Raw genomic sequence first — 15,751 nt, 5'->3', positions numbered from 1 at the left:
TACTACAAGCAATTATATGCCAACAAAATGGACAACCTGGAAGAAATGGACAAATTCTTAGAAATGCACAACATGCCATGGCTGAATCAGGAAGAAATAGAAAATATGAACAGACCAATCACAAGCACTGAAATTGAAACTGTGATTAAAAATCTTCCAACAAACAAAAGCCCAGGACCAGATGGCTTCACAGGCGAATTCTATCAAACATTTAGAGAAGAGCTAACACCTATCCTTCTCAAACTCTTCCAAAATATAGCAGAGGGAGGAACACTCTCAAACTCATTCTACGAGGCCACAATCACCCTGATACCCAAACCAGACAAGGATGTCACAAAGAAAACTACAGGCCAATATCACTGATGAACATAGATGCAAAAATCCTCAACAAGATACTAGCAAACAGAATCCAACAGCACATTAAGAGGATCATACACCATGATCAAGTGGGGTTTATTCCAGGAATGCAAGGACTCTTCAATATATGCAAATCAATCAATGTGATACACCATATTAACAAATTGAAGGAGAAAAACCATATGGTCATCTCAATAGATGCAGAGAAAGCTTTCCACAAATTGAACACCCATTCATGATAAAAACCCTGCAGAAAGTAGGCATAGAGGGAACTTTCCTCAACATAATAAAGGGCATATATGACAAATCCACAGCCAACATCGTCCTCAATGGTGAAAAACTGAAATCATTTCCACTACGATCAGGAACAAGACAAGGTTGCCCACTCTCACCACTATTATTCAACATAGTTTTGGAAGTTTTAGCCACAGCAATCAGAGAAGAAAAGGAAATAAAAGGAATCCAAATCGGAAAAGAAGAAGTAAAGCTGTCACTGTTTGCAGATGACATGATACTCTACATAGAGAATCCTAAAGATGTTACCAGAAAGCTACTAGAGCTAATCAATGAATTTGGTAAAGTAGCAGGATACAAAATTAATGCACAGAAATCTCTGGCATTCCTATACACTAATGATGAAAAATCTGAAAGTGAAATCAAGAAAACACTCCCATTTACCATTGCAACAAAAAGAATATATCTGGGAATAAACTTACCTAAGGAGACAAAAGACCTGTATGCAGAAAATTATGAGACACTGATGAAAGAAATTAAAGATGATACAAATAGATGGAGAGATATACCATGTTCTTGGATTGGAAGAATCAACATTGTGAAAATGACTGTACTACCCAAAATAATCTATAGATTCAATGCAATCCCTATCAAACTACCAGTGGCATTTTTCACAGAACTAGAACAAAAATTTTCACAATTTGTATGGAAATACAAAAGACCCCAAATAGCCAAAGCAATCTTGAGAATGAAAAACAGAGCTGGAGGAATCAGGCTCCCTGACTTCAGACTATACTACAAAGCTACAGTAATCAAGACAGTATGGTACTGGCACAAAAACAGAAATATAGATCAATGGAACAGGATAGAAAGCCCAGAGATAAACCCACGCACATATGGTCACCTTATCTTTGATAAAGGAGGCAAGAGTATACAATGGAGAAAAGACAGCCTCTTTAACAAGTGGTGCTGGGAAAACTGGACAGCTACATGTAAAAGAATGAAATTAGAACACTCCCTAACACCATACACAAAAATAAACTCAAAATGGATTAAAGACCTGAATGTAAGGCCAGACACTATAAAAATCTTAGAGAAAAACATAGGAGAACACTCTATGACATAAATCACAGCAAGATCCTTTTTGACCCACCTCCTAGAGAAATGGAAATAAAACAGAAATAAACAAATGGGACCTAATGAAACTTCAAAGCTTTTGCACAACAAAGGAAACCATAAACAAGACGAAAAGGCAACCCTCGGAATGGGAGAAAATAGTTGCAAATGAAGCAACTGACAAAGGATTAATTTCCAAAATTTACAAGCCACTCATGCAGCTCAATAACAAAAAAACAAACAACCCAATCCAAAAATGGGCAGAAGACCTAAATAGACTTTTCTCCAAAGAAGATATACAGACTGCCAACAAACTCATGAAAGAATGGTCAACAACATTAATCATTAGAGAAATGCAAATCAAAACTACAATGAGATATTATCTCACACCAGTCAGAATGGCCATCATCAAAAAATCTAGAAAGAATAAATGGAGAAGAGGGAACACTCTTGCACTGCTGGTGGGAATGTGAATTGGTACAGCCACTATGGAGAACAGTATGGAGGTTCCTTCAAAACCTACAAATAGAACTACCATATGACCCAGCAATCCTACTACTGGGCATATACCATGAGAAAACCATAATTCAAAAAGAGTCATGTACCAAAATATTCATTGCAGCTCTATTTACAATAGCCAGGAGTTGGAAACAACCTAAGTGTCCATCATCAGATGAATGGATAAAGAAGATGTGACACATATATACAATCGAATATTACTCAGCCATAAAAGAAACGAAATTGAGTTATTTGTAGTGAGGTGGATGGACCTAGAGTCTGTCATACAGAGTGAAGTAAGTCAGAAAGAGAAAGACAAATACCGTATGCTAACACATATATATGGAATCTAAGGAAAGAAAAAAAAAAGCACTCTGTGAACCAATATATGAAACCAAGTGGTTGGTGGGCTAGTGTTGCAGACATTTGTTTTGAAGTCCCCCCTAAGACATCTTCCTGAAGGCGAACAGAATCATTTTTTAGGAGAATCATTTCCTCCCCATTGGATACTGTCTCGTGGGACTATCATCATGTACCATGTTTTCCTCTAGCCAAGGTGCTAACAAGACACCTGTCTTAATTTAGATGTCACAAAAGTAGACCATAAAAGATTTAAGAGTAAGCATTTTATTTGAGAGGCAAACTCAGGAAACTACGTGAAGAAGAGGAAGTGAGAGAAGAAAGGAGGGAAGTGTAGGCTAATTAGCACATGACTGCTGTGGGCAACTGAGGCTCATACCCATGTGGACCCTCTGAGAGACTGTGTGGAACACTCCTCAGGTTGTCTCCCCAAGAAGAGCAGAGGCTGGGGTGTATATACATCATTGGTGAGGATGGCTCTTGGGAATGTGAGTTCCCAGCACTTCTGGCCTCACCAGCCATAGGCCGATCGTGCCTCTGTGGACAGAGTGCCCTCAAGCTGTCAGCACGTAAGGGAACTGTAATCAGGTGACCTCCAAGGAACATGGTCGGTGCATCGCAGCACCTGTTCCACAGCCAAGGTCAGCCCAGTGGATGCTCACTCCCAGGAAACTGAAAAGTCAGCAGAGTTACATGGAGACTGAAAAGTGGAGGTCCATCTTGCCTTAGCAGACTGCTCCTAATAGCGGACCCTCCTTAGGTGGCCCTCTTCCTAGCCTTTCAGACATGCCTTGTTTCTGATCCATTTCCAAATCTGATTCTCCAGGTTCTCTGCCATTTCTGGAAGCTTCCAATATCCTTTCAGAACTTCCAGTAAACTCTCAGAGTTGGTCTCTGTTGTTTGTAACCAGAAGACATAACTGGTATAACTGGAAACCCAATACACCTGGAGACTCCATACACCTAGATACCTGATACACCTGGAGATCACTGCCACTGATCTGAGTCTCTAAGAATGTAAGTCAACTCTCTGCACTTTTGTTACCTCATCTATAAAATAAAAAGATTGAAATTGATTATTTCCAAGTTTCCACTCAGTGGTAAGATTCTATGATTCAATTAAGCCAAATTGATGGTCAAACAAGGGAAACCCATAAAACTCATTACTACAGCCTGACTTCCAAACTCCACTCTGTGCCAGTGTTGCAGCCTCCTTCCTAGAAATAGTAAGGGCTCCAGAATCATTGCAGGTTGACTCTGTACAAAAATGAGAAAAACAGCAACAAAGTCCAACTCCTAATTTTATCCCAAACCTACCAGCAAACTGACCAAAAAGAGTGATTCAAGAAAAAGAAAAAGCGTTTTGCTTTTATCCAAAGGAATTCTGGACAGAAAATACTAGGCTGCCCACAGAATTCCTATCACGTCGAATTCCTAGTCTGTGCATAATTGGATTTCTCTTTCTCACTCCCATCACCACCACTTCTGGAAGGCATGTTTGAGGCATGGAGGGAGTTGACACATATAGCCCATTGTTCTCCTACATGCATTCAATAAACAAATGCCCAAGATGGAAAAAGGATGGAGCTGCAGTCTGTTATCGCCTGCCAGCTAATGATACAGTTGAACGAAGGCAGCAATGTTGTGGAAAAGGAACACATTTAGGACTCCGACTCTCTACCAAGCTATGATGATTCCCCAAGACATCCAAGGTGGAGCAGAGATGCGACTGATAAAATACGTGGCATGGATTGAACAGCACGAAGAGAGCAACTGACTGCAGCTGTCTGTGTGACTTGGCAGCCTCGACGATGCAGACAAATCTATACAAATCACCATCCCCGGCTTCCTGATGCCTCCAGGAAAGTCCTGTAATGACTTTTCTGTGCTGGCCTCCCAAGTAGGGGTGAGGAAAATATGCAGAATCCACAACTTTAGGGCTTTCCTAGGGCTTCTGCTCAATGTAACAGCTGCCAACCTTACGCGGATTTGGCTGTTCTCTGCAAAATTCAAGTTTTCATTAACTAATCATGTATTTGCAGCCCTTCCCACTGTGCCTACAGCTAGCATGGTGGACACCAAAGCCCCATTCCCCCCATAGCCCAGCCTTATGGAAACCCAGCAGGTAGCCCAGATTAGGAGAAGCTGAGATTTGTCCTCTGCCCACCTAGCCATGTCTTTCTAACTCCATTTCCAAAGCTTAAGTGGGAGCATTAGTAACTGGGCTTGTGCACACAGCCGTCACCTGGAGGCACATCTCCAACCCTGAGTCCTGGCAGCTGCCTTCCTCCCATCTCTCCTGAAACTGCCAGGATAGCTGCGGCTCTGCTTGGCAGCCATGGTCATCTAGTTAGACACGTTCACTTGGGGGGAAAGGGATGGATCTGCCCTGACCAGTCTGGACCATGATGTGGAATGGGTGGGTGGAAAAAAAGTCCTGCGCCTTGAAGTCCCCTCCCCTGGGGAAAAAAAAAAAAAAAAAAAAGAAGGGTTAGAAAAACTTGCTCTTTTTGTCCTAGCAGCACTTCAGTGAAGCAGTCCTGAAGAAGGCAGTGACAAAAAAAAGTCTGATCAGCCACTGACAGAGACTGCCGGGTCTCTACAGAGAGAGTTGTGGCCCTGTCAGAATGCCATGGCTTAGAAACCCTGGGGAGGGGAAGAGGAGGGCAAACACTGTCCCTCCACTCAGCATGCTTGGGGAAGGGCAGTGAAAGAGCTTCTGACTGCAGCCAGAACAGCCCAGGTGGCCTTGACAGCAGGATGGGAAGGTTCCTCCAGGAAGTCAGCATCCCTAGATGAAAAATGGGGAGGGAGGGAGAGAGTGGAAGAGGGAAAGAGAGAGAGAGAGATGGAGAGAGAGAGACAGCAGAGCTTCTCTCTATGGTGATTATAAGTCAACACAATCACAAAAGAAACACTTGAGTGCCTAGTTTGTTGCCATGTACACAGCAGGTGCTCAATAAAAACTTGCTGGTGATGGAGTTAAATGTGACTTCCTAGACAAAGCCTGCTTTACTGTAAGTGAAATAAGTATCTGTTGGATTGAATTGAATTGAAACAGGCAGCAGGTTAGTGTTGTAATTTGAGGAGAAATGGAAAAATGGTCCCCTGCCCCAAATCTCTCTCCAATTAGAGCTGTCAGAGTGTTGGAAATTTCCAGATTCCTCTTTTGGGTTAATGGAGTAATGAAAACTGTGTGTTGAAAGGCAAATATTGTCTGAGAGAGATAACCCATGAAGCTATTATGATCTATCATTCATCTAGGATGGCAAGTCCAATTCAATTCAAGAACCAGCACCAATAGATTGATGGGAGCTGCCCGGAGTTCTATCCTGAGAAGGCTCTGAGGCCCCACCTGGCTCAACAGAAAGCAGTACTCTGGGAAATCACTGATATCTGTGTGGCTATGGGAAGTGGTTTGGTATGAAGGGTGCCACATATATGGCATCTTGCCTCTTAGCCTGAATCCTTTGGTCATATCAGCTCCATCAGTGAGCAGGCTCCTAAGGGAATATAAGCTGAGATGGACATTCACAACTTAGAAAGGGTCCAGAGCATGAAGGTTTTGCCTGAAAAGCAGACCAGGGCACAGAATTCAGATGGACAGTATGAGCCATGCAAGTCTGGGGGTAAGGGACCAAAGAGAGGTCATCTAAAATCTAACCTTGCCTACTTCAGTCTTGCCTTGAGTGAGCACTTACTACAGACTCTACAGTCTAGAGGATGACCACAGCTTTTCCTCTCGCATTACATGAATTTGCCTAGTCCTTGGCAAACTTTTCCATCAAGTTCCCCCAACAGCAGAGGAGAACGAATGGCTCACTCTCACGGCACCCAGGGATAGTGTCAGCAGCCTGCTGTGAGCAAAATATGTCTTTGAAATCTCAGTTTTAACCTAAGAATTTATGTGAATTTACATGATATCATATTACTGTTTGCTTCCATGTAGAAATATTTACTTACCAGTTCTATTAGAGTAATGCTCTCTGCTGTATCAGATCAAGCCCAAACGCTCAGTGATTTAACACTTCAGAAATGTATTTTTCACTCACCTGAAATCCATGTGGATGTGGCTTGCGGGTGAACGGTCTGCCCCTTGGTCTTGCAACTCTACCCTCTTTCAGGGCCTCTGAGTCATCTCCATTTTGATGGGGAAAGAGACCACTTCTTAATTACTTGAGTTCAGAGTGGACACCCATTCTCCCCCACATTCCAGGAGCAAGAATTCATCATGTGGCCCCATTTAGATGAAAGAGGAGCTGGGAAATATAGTCCCTGATTACCCAGCAACAACTCTGGGTAGACTAGTAAGTCTTTACCTCAATAACTAATGTCTTGGCCTTCCCTGGTGGTGCAGTGGTTAAGAAACCGCCTGCTAATGAAGGGGACACAGAGTCGATCCCTGTTCCAGGAAGATCCCACATGCCACAGAGCAACTAAGCCCGTGCGCCACAACTACTGAGCCTGTGCTCTAGAGCCCACGAGCCACAACTACTGAAGCCCGCGCGCTTAGAACGCGTGCTCCACAACAAGAGAAGCCACCACAATGAGAAGAAGCCTGCGTGCAGCCTAAATAAATAAATAAATTTATTTATTTATTTTTAATTAATGCCTTAACTTCTCCATCTCTCCCAAAGTTGGAGAGAAAAGTTAACCTTCCAGAAAGATGTGCTGAGTTTTATCCCATGCTTTCTTCAGCCCAAGCACATTGCCACATATTCCCAAAAGGGTATCTACCCCCATTTAAGAAACACATAAGTAATCCGTTTTCAATAAGATTCCATTTGCAGCTCCAATGAAAACCAAATTGAATGGACTACCCCATTTCATCTCCTCTTCTCTCTGCTCGGTCTTTCCCTTCCTCTCAATCCAGTTAGGTACCATCAGGATTTTGAAAGTGGGCCCAAAGCCATGTTGAATATTACCAGGAAATGGCTGGCTGGCTATCTACCAAGAGCCCTTCCAAAGTGGTATTATCTTAATGAATTTTTCACAATCCAAAGTCTGGCCAGAAGACTTACAGGTCCAAAAATTCAATCTTGTTAGTGTTCCAGGATTTGCCTGACTTGAGAGGGCTGGCTTATGTGAACTAAATTCACAAAACACCAAAACTTCACACCAAAATGCCAAGACCTCTGTTGACAAGGGGATGTGCAGCTGTCAGAAAGATCAAATGTCACACTCTTCTCTCCAGCACTTTTTCTCCCTGGAGAAAATCTACCCAGAAAGTCAATGACAACCCGAAAGTTCCTTAGTGAGCAGGGAATCAGAGCAAGGGCAGTTTAGTTAGATGACTTGAAAGTTTAATAGTATCAGGCGACTGTGGCCTGATGAAGCCGTCACCACTGGAATATTCATACCAGCTTCTCAGAGATCCCTCTGGTCTGTCCTCTAAGTCCTATGATCACCAACTCCCTTTCCGATGGACACTGCTTTCTCTGGACACACCCATACTATCCGTAGGGTAATGGCCACATTCATCTTCTGCCTTCTGATTTGGCAGATGTTTTGTCTCTAAGGTACACTTATGTATGGCTGGCCTCATCCATTGTGTTAATTGTATAATCTAGTGCTCAGAGCTTAGAAGAGGAGAAAATGGGAAAGGACAGGAATTCACTCATCTCTGCCTACACCAGCCGATGTTTTTCTAAAATGGAATTTAAAAACTTATTTGAAACATGGAGAGACTGGATATTTGTAGATCTTTGACTGAAAAAAAAAAAAGCTTCTCTCCTCTTTTGCAGCAGTCTTCCCAGTCAAGGTTGTAACCCAGAGCTGCTGGCAGCAAATACACACTGAAAGATTAGTCCCAATCAAAGCCAAGAAAGGTGGCCAAGTTCAGTGCCAGGGAAGAGCATTGAGTTTCAGTTGCCCTGAGTGAGAACGAGACAGTGGATAGGAGATCAGGTAAAGATCACTAGCCATGGTGCAAGAAACAGGTCTGCAAACAAATGGCAGGGAGGGGTCAGGTGAAAGGGAGCAGGGTGGAAGCTTGAAAACCATAAGGCACAGGAGGCTCCTCCTTATTGGGCATAGACCTGTTTAAGGCACCAGACTGAGCCAGACACCAGGCAATCTGGGAAAACAATTCTTCTTTAACTGAGTCTGCAACATCAGCAGGCAATCACTAGGGTGGTAAAGAAAGGGACTCGAGCACAGAGAACCATGAAGGACAGTCCATAGCCAGATTGCCCTCGCATCTAACCAGAATGTACACAAGAGACAAGACCTGCTTTGCCATTTCAACTCTGACAATAATTGAACTTCTGCAACTCACTTTACTCTCTGAGCCTTTCTGCACCTCAGTTTACCTCCTCTATTAAACGAGGCATTTGAAATCAGTGCTCTCCTTCCCCAAGGTACAATGATACTGTGCCTACAAAGGTAATGCACCCCTCTAACCACACACCTATTTATATCCTATGCTGAAAAGATTACCTGCTGTTTCTTTCTTTTAACTTTTGAAGTTATAACATACCTACAGAAAAGGCTGCAAAACAGCCCTGTAACCAGCTCCGGATTAAGAAACAGAACAATTTATCAACGTCTCAAAAGCTTCCCTATGTCCCTTCCTTGTCACCACCTACCACCCCCCACCCTCAAGCAACCACCATCCTAAGCTTCAAACAGAATGATAGATTCGCTTTGCCTGTTTCATAGTTTTATGTAATTGAATCATGCAGTGTGTACTATTTTGTGTCTGGCTTTTTCACTCGATTATTTGTGAGACTCACCCATGGGGTTGCATGTGGCTAGGTTTGGTTCTTTTTTTGTCGCTTACAGTGGTCCACTCTCTGGACATACACAATGTACTTATCCATCTTATTGCCCATGGACTTTTTTTTTCCTTGTATTATTTATTTTTTTATAATTTATTATTATTATTTTGAGCAGAGAAATGTTTATTGCAGGGACAAGAAAGGAGAACAGGTGGCTCATGCTCAAAAAACCCAAACTCCCCATGGTTTTTGGGGAGAAGTTGTTTTTGTTTAAATAAATTTATTTATATATTTTATTTTATTTATTTGGCTACATTGGGTCTTCACTGCTGCATGCAGGCTTTCTCTAGTTGTGGTGAGCGGGGGCCACTCTTCGTTGTATTGTGCAGGCTTGTCATTGCGGTGTCTTCTCTTGTTGCGGAGCACAGGCTCTAGACGCACGGGCTTCAGTAGTTGTGGCACGTGGGTTCAGTAGTTGTGGCTCACGGGCTCTAGAGCACAGGCTCAGTAGTTGTGGCACACAGGCTTAGTTACTCTGCAGCATGTGGGATCTTCCCAGACCAGGGATCGAACCCATGTCCCCTGCATTGGCTGGTGGATTCTTAACCTCTGTGCCATCAGGGAAGTCCCTGGTGAGAAAATTTCAATAGGCAAAATTTGGGGTGAGGGATGCAGAGTGTGTTACTTTCTTCTGATTGGTTGGTGGTGAGGTAACAGGGCAGTGCTCCAGGGATCTTGTGCTCAGCCTGAAGTTCCTTGTATTATTTAAAGCATAATGTGTAGAATTTTCTGTTATTTGCGATTGAAACATATAAGCATTATAGCCCTCTTCACTATTCTCCCTTTATAATTTATATCTCATTGTTCTCACCCATTCCAATAGCTTCCATGATCACATCTATGTGGATGAGTCTTCTACACTCCTACCTAACACCTGTCTCCTCATCTCCAACTCCAGCACTACTAGCTTTTTGCTAGGTGGCTGTATGTGGTCTACGAAACTTTAATCTTGCCCGTGGAGCTTTGTGTTGTTTCCTACTTTGGTATTATGAAGAATGCTACTATGAAAACTCGTATGCATGTCCTTGGGGGCACATTTTTAAGCATTTCTGTATTTGTTATCTATTAATGTATAACTACTTACCAAAAAATTCAAACAACACACATTATCTTACAATTTCTGGGGTCAGGAGTCTGAAGAGCTTAGCTAGGTCCTCTGTTTCAGGGGTTTTCACAAGGCTGCAGTCAAGGTGTCAGCCAGGGCTGGGGTCTCATCTGAAGTCTCAACTGGGAAGGGATTTGCTTCCAAGCTCCCATTGTGGTTGGCAGAATTCAGTTTCTGGAAGAGTGCTGGACTCAGCTCCCAGCAGGCTATTGGCCAAAGGCTACATTTAGTTCCTTGCCATGGAGACCTCTCCAACATCAAAGCGTGCAAGCCAAGAAGGCAACAGAGTCTGCTAGCAAGACAGAAATTACAATTTTATGTATTATAATTATGGAAGTCATATCCCGTCACAGCTGTGGTATTCTATTGGTTAGAAGAAGGTCACAGGTCCCATCCCCCCTCAGGAAGAGGGGATTATACAAGGCAATGAATCCCAGGAGGTGGATCACCAGGGGCCATATTGGTGTCTGCTTACCATAATTTCTGTTGGGATTATAACTGAGAATGGAATTGTCTGGTCATAGGTCCAGCTTCAGTTATGGAAATCCACTAGCTTCCCAATGTTATACCAACTGACACCCTCACCAACATTTGCTCCACATCTGGGATTGGTTTTTACCCAGGTTTCCTTCTGGTGTGAGTTATCAAATTGTTTCTGACAAAAGAAAAAAATACCTTTCTGCACCATGGGCTGTGTTACATTTAGCAGTGTGCCTTACTCCCTACTTGAATTGAGAGACAGAATTCTGAAGTCCCTGCCTCAGACCTACTCACCCCTTTTCTCCACTGTCCTCCCTGTAAATGCAAAGTCAAAGAAGATACCAACTCCAGCAGCATCATTAGTGCTATATGATCACCAAGATGTGGGATGAGGGATCTGGAGAAAGAGTGCCACCACCTCATTTACTGGAGTCCCCTGGTAATTAGTCATCCTTCATCAAGCCTGGGATGAGCCACTAGGAGTGACACTGATTGGGTCCTGAGCTGCCAACCAATCTTAAAAGGGCATTGATTCCCAGTAGCATGAAATTTTCCTATTGTCATTCCTCTTTTCCACGGCAATGCAGACTGTGGACATTCAATAATTGATTGAAATACAGTAGGAGTAATTGTCATTCCTCTTTTCCACGGCAATGCAGACTGTGGACAGTCAATAATTGATTGAAATACAGTAGGAATAATAACATCCTACCCCAAGAAGTGCTCTCTAGATTTCTCTATTTCAAATGCAGCAAAGGCACCAGATATAAGAGACTTCTGGGGAAAATGCAATGGGCCAAACACATTTTTAGGGTGTACATGAATGTAATTAATATTTTTGCCCATGCATGTCTAGCAGGGTAGACTCCTGAAAGCCATGAAATAGTGGTGATATGGGCAGAAGACCTAAATAGACATTTCTCCGAAGAAGATATACAGATTGCCAACAAATTCATGAAAGGATGCTCAACATCTCTAATTGTTAGAGAAATGCAAATCAAAACTACAATGAGGTATCACCTCACACCACACAATGGCCATCATCAAAAAATCTACAAACAATAAATGCTGGAGAGGGTGTGGAGAAAAGGGAACCCTACTGCACTGTTGGTGGGAATGTAAATTGATACAGCCACTATGGAGAACAGTATGGAGGTTCCTTAGAAAACTAAAAATAGAACTACCCTATGACCCAGCAATCCCACTACTGGGCATATACCCTGAGAAAATCATAATTCAAAAAGACTCATGTACCACAATGTTCATTGCAGCACTATTTACAACAGCCAGAACGTGGAAGCACCTAAGTGTCTATAACAGATGAATGGATAAAGAAAATGTGGCACATATATACAGTGGAATATTACTCACCCATAAAAGGAAATGAAATTGAGTTATTTGTAGTGAGGTGGATGGACCTAGAGACTGTCATACATACTGAAGTTAAGTCGGAAAGAAAAACAAATACCATATGCTGACACGTATATATGGAATCTAAAAAAAAATGGTTCTGAAGAAGCTAGGGGCATGACAGGAATAAAGATGCAGGTGTAGAGAATGGATTTGAGGACACGGGGAGGGGGAAGGGTAAGCTGGGACGAAGTGAGAGAGTGGCATGGACACATATACACTACCAAATGTAAAATAGATAGCTAGTGGGAAGCAGCTGCATAGCACAGGGAGATCAGCTCAGTGCTGTGTGTCCACCTAGAGCGCTGAGATACGGAGGGTGGGAGGGAGACGCGAGAGGGAGGAGATATGGGGATATATGTATATGTATAGCTGATTCACTTTGTTGTACAGCAGAAAGTAACACAACATTGTAAAGCAATTATACTCCAATAAAGATGTTAAAAAAAAAAAGAAATAGTGGTAATAACAGTAGTGGGGTAGTAATATGAGTGAGCTACCTGAATTTGAAAAACTTCAAAATGTTTTCAAAGAACTTCTTAAGAGACAATTGACTCGAGTAGGCTCTGCATAAAAATACCCTCCTGTGGACACCTGTGAAATGTTGAGGCTAATTGAGGCTTCTGGTGCTGATTATGGACAAGTTTGCGGGTTGCTGTTTTTCCTCCACTGAATTCCATCTCGTTTTCTACTACTGCCTTTCAGTGGGGCTGTGAGTGTATCGGATGTAAAGAGTACTAAATGGAAGCGTGCTTTTGTGTGGAAGTCATTACAGTGAACACCTGTTCACTGTTGAGTTTAATTGGACCACAGCTGGTGCTGATTGTGTGCAAAAGGGGGCTGCTCCTCTCGCCCGCAGAGGAGCTTGCTGTCAGTCTAACAGTGGGGAAGTCGATGCTCTGAAGTTCAGCTTGCACATTGCAGTCAAGTACTCTCCGCCCTGTATGGCTAGTTGCCTCTGAGGTGACTGTGGTCAATTTAGCCAGGCAAGAAGAGAATGGTGCCTGCGTCTTTGGTCTATTTTATTAAATCAGCTCAGTTCCACATATGGAAATTCGGGGAAATATGGGGGAGATGGTTGGTACAAATTTAGCATAATTATTTACAAAGGAAACAAAGAAATGGAAGCTTCGCTCAGAGTGATATTCTTAGTAATATTAGCTGTTCACCTGTGTCCAGAGATGATAGGCATTGAATACATGTATAAGTAGGAAACCAATAATGTAGCTCAGTGATCATCAGATAGTGACAAATTAAGATTACATTCTTGTGATCACTTTGGCAGCACATATACTAAAATTGGAACGATACAGAGTTTAACATGGCCCCTGCACAAGGATGACACACAAATTCATGAAGTGTTCCATATTTTTGCACATGAAAGGATGCTCAACATCACTAATCATTAGAGAAATGCAAATCAAAACTACAATGAGGGCTTCCCTGGTGGCGCAGTGGTTGAGAGTCCGCCTGCCGATGCAGGGGACGCGGGTTCGTGCCCCGGTCCGGGAGGATCCCACATGCCGCAGAGAGGCTGGGCCCGTGAGCCATGGCCGCTGGGCCTGCACGTCCGGAGCCTGTGCTCCACAACGGGAGAGGTCACAGCAGTGAGAGGCCCGCGTACCGCAAAAAAAAAAAAAAAACAACAACAAAAAAAAAACTACAATGAGGTATCACCTCACACCAGTCAGAATGGCCATCATCAAAAAATCTACAAACAATCAATGCTGTAGAGGGTGTGGAGAAAAGGGAACACTCTTACACTGTTGGTGGGAATGTAAATAGATACAGCCACTATGGAGAACAGTATGGAGGTTCCTTAAAAAACTAAAAGTAGAACTACCATATGACCCAGCAATCCCACTACTGGGCATATAAAAAGAAATGAAATTGAATTATTTGTAGTGAGGTGGATGGACTTAGAGACTGTCATACAGAGTGAAGTAAGTCAGAAAGAGAAAAACAAATACCATATGCTAACACGTATATATGGAATCTAAGAAAAAAAATGGTTCTGAAGAACCTAGGGGCAGGACAGGAATAAAGATGCAGATGTAGAGAATGGACTTGAGGACATGGGAAGTGGGAAGTGTAAGCTGCAACGAAGTGAGAGAGAGGCATGGACACATATACACTACCAAATGTAAGATAGATAGCTAGTGGGAAGCAGCCGCATAGCACAGGGAGATCAGCTCGGTGCTTTGTGTCCACCTAGAGGGGTGGGATGGGGAGGGTGGGAGGGAGACGCAAGAGGGAGGGGATATGGGGATATATGTATATGTATAGCTGATTCACTTTGTTATATAGCAGAAACTAACACACCATTGTAAAGCAATTATACTCCAATAAAGATGTTAAAAAATATATTTAAAAAAAGATTACTTTCCTGATTGAAGAAATGGTTATGGAAAAAGACTGTCTGTAGCCTTTAATAATAATAGTATTAATAATAAGCTCGAGTTGTTGACTTAAAAAGAACAGATGCTGACTTGCATATTTCAGTCGTTTAGATGTAATTCACATTACTTATTCATTTAATATCAAAATGCATTGAAACAATGAAACATGGAGCCTACAAAGGCCCTTGCTTCATATTCATATTAATATTATTAACTTGCATGGTTCTGAGGATGACCTTGCGTCCCAGGGATGGCAACAATCGCCCAGAAACCAGGAAACATCCTTGCTGAAGCAAATCTGCTGATACTCGGTTTTGACTGTTCAGCGGGGGTCATCCCTCCTTGTGGGGGGCTAACAGGTGTTGTGGGCATGACCCACCTTTGGGGGAGGTGAAACTGACTTGCTTCTGAGAGTAAAGGGTCAGATGAGTTGTTGTAGCTAAAAACGATTCCATCGCTCCATTTTTTGTTCTTTTGATATTTGCACAGTCCGTTTGTACATAGGGTAAGAAAGCTCACTTTACCATTTTTGTCTGCTGAGATAGGTCTGGTTCACCACCCTCAGCCCAGGAGGGGAAATGAGGCTGAGAGTTTCCCCAGAGTCAAAGTGCAGGGCAAGATGTAAACTACGGGCCTCTCCTACGTCAAGTTCAACAGCCTCTCCGCTACCACGGCAGCCTTGGTCTTAGAGCTTCAGGTGCCACCCAAACTGAACAGGGACTCCTCTGAGGTGGAATCCAGCTCCACTGTGCCACTTTCTAGCTGTGCAGTCTTGGGTTAGCCACTCCTCCCCTGTGGGTAGGATCAAATGAGAAAACTTTGCAAAAATGCTTTGTCAACTGTGAAGAGCCTTACAAGTATAGAGACATTTATGACTCAAGGGGCAGCTTTTCAGTCCAGCTGGAAACAGATTTTTCTGCATGAGAAACTGTTCCTGTGAAAGGCAACAGTGAGAGATTCAAGGGTGGAAAGTGTACGCTCTCTCCTCTGTTCTCTTTTTGGCGACTTACAAT

The 15,751-nt window shown here is 42.9% G+C and overlaps 1 non-coding gene across 1 annotated transcript; it reads left to right on the top strand.

Moving 5' to 3' along the window:
• The first annotated feature begins 13,608 nt into the window (after nucleotides 1-13,608).
• Nucleotides 13,609-13,712, top strand: LOC115852920 (U6 spliceosomal RNA). Its single transcript, XR_004039310.1, has one exon. It is a non-coding gene; the product is annotated as a U6 spliceosomal RNA (small nuclear RNA).
• The last annotated feature ends 2,039 nt before the right edge of the window (nucleotides 13,713-15,751 follow it).

The sequence above is a fragment of the Globicephala melas genome, chromosome 7 (assembly GCF_963455315.2).
Source record: "Globicephala melas chromosome 7, mGloMel1.2, whole genome shotgun sequence".
NCBI lineage: Eukaryota > Metazoa > Chordata > Mammalia > Artiodactyla > Delphinidae > Globicephala > Globicephala melas.
Note: the sequence above shows the minus strand (reverse complement) of the source record. Positions and strands in the feature narration are given on the sequence as shown.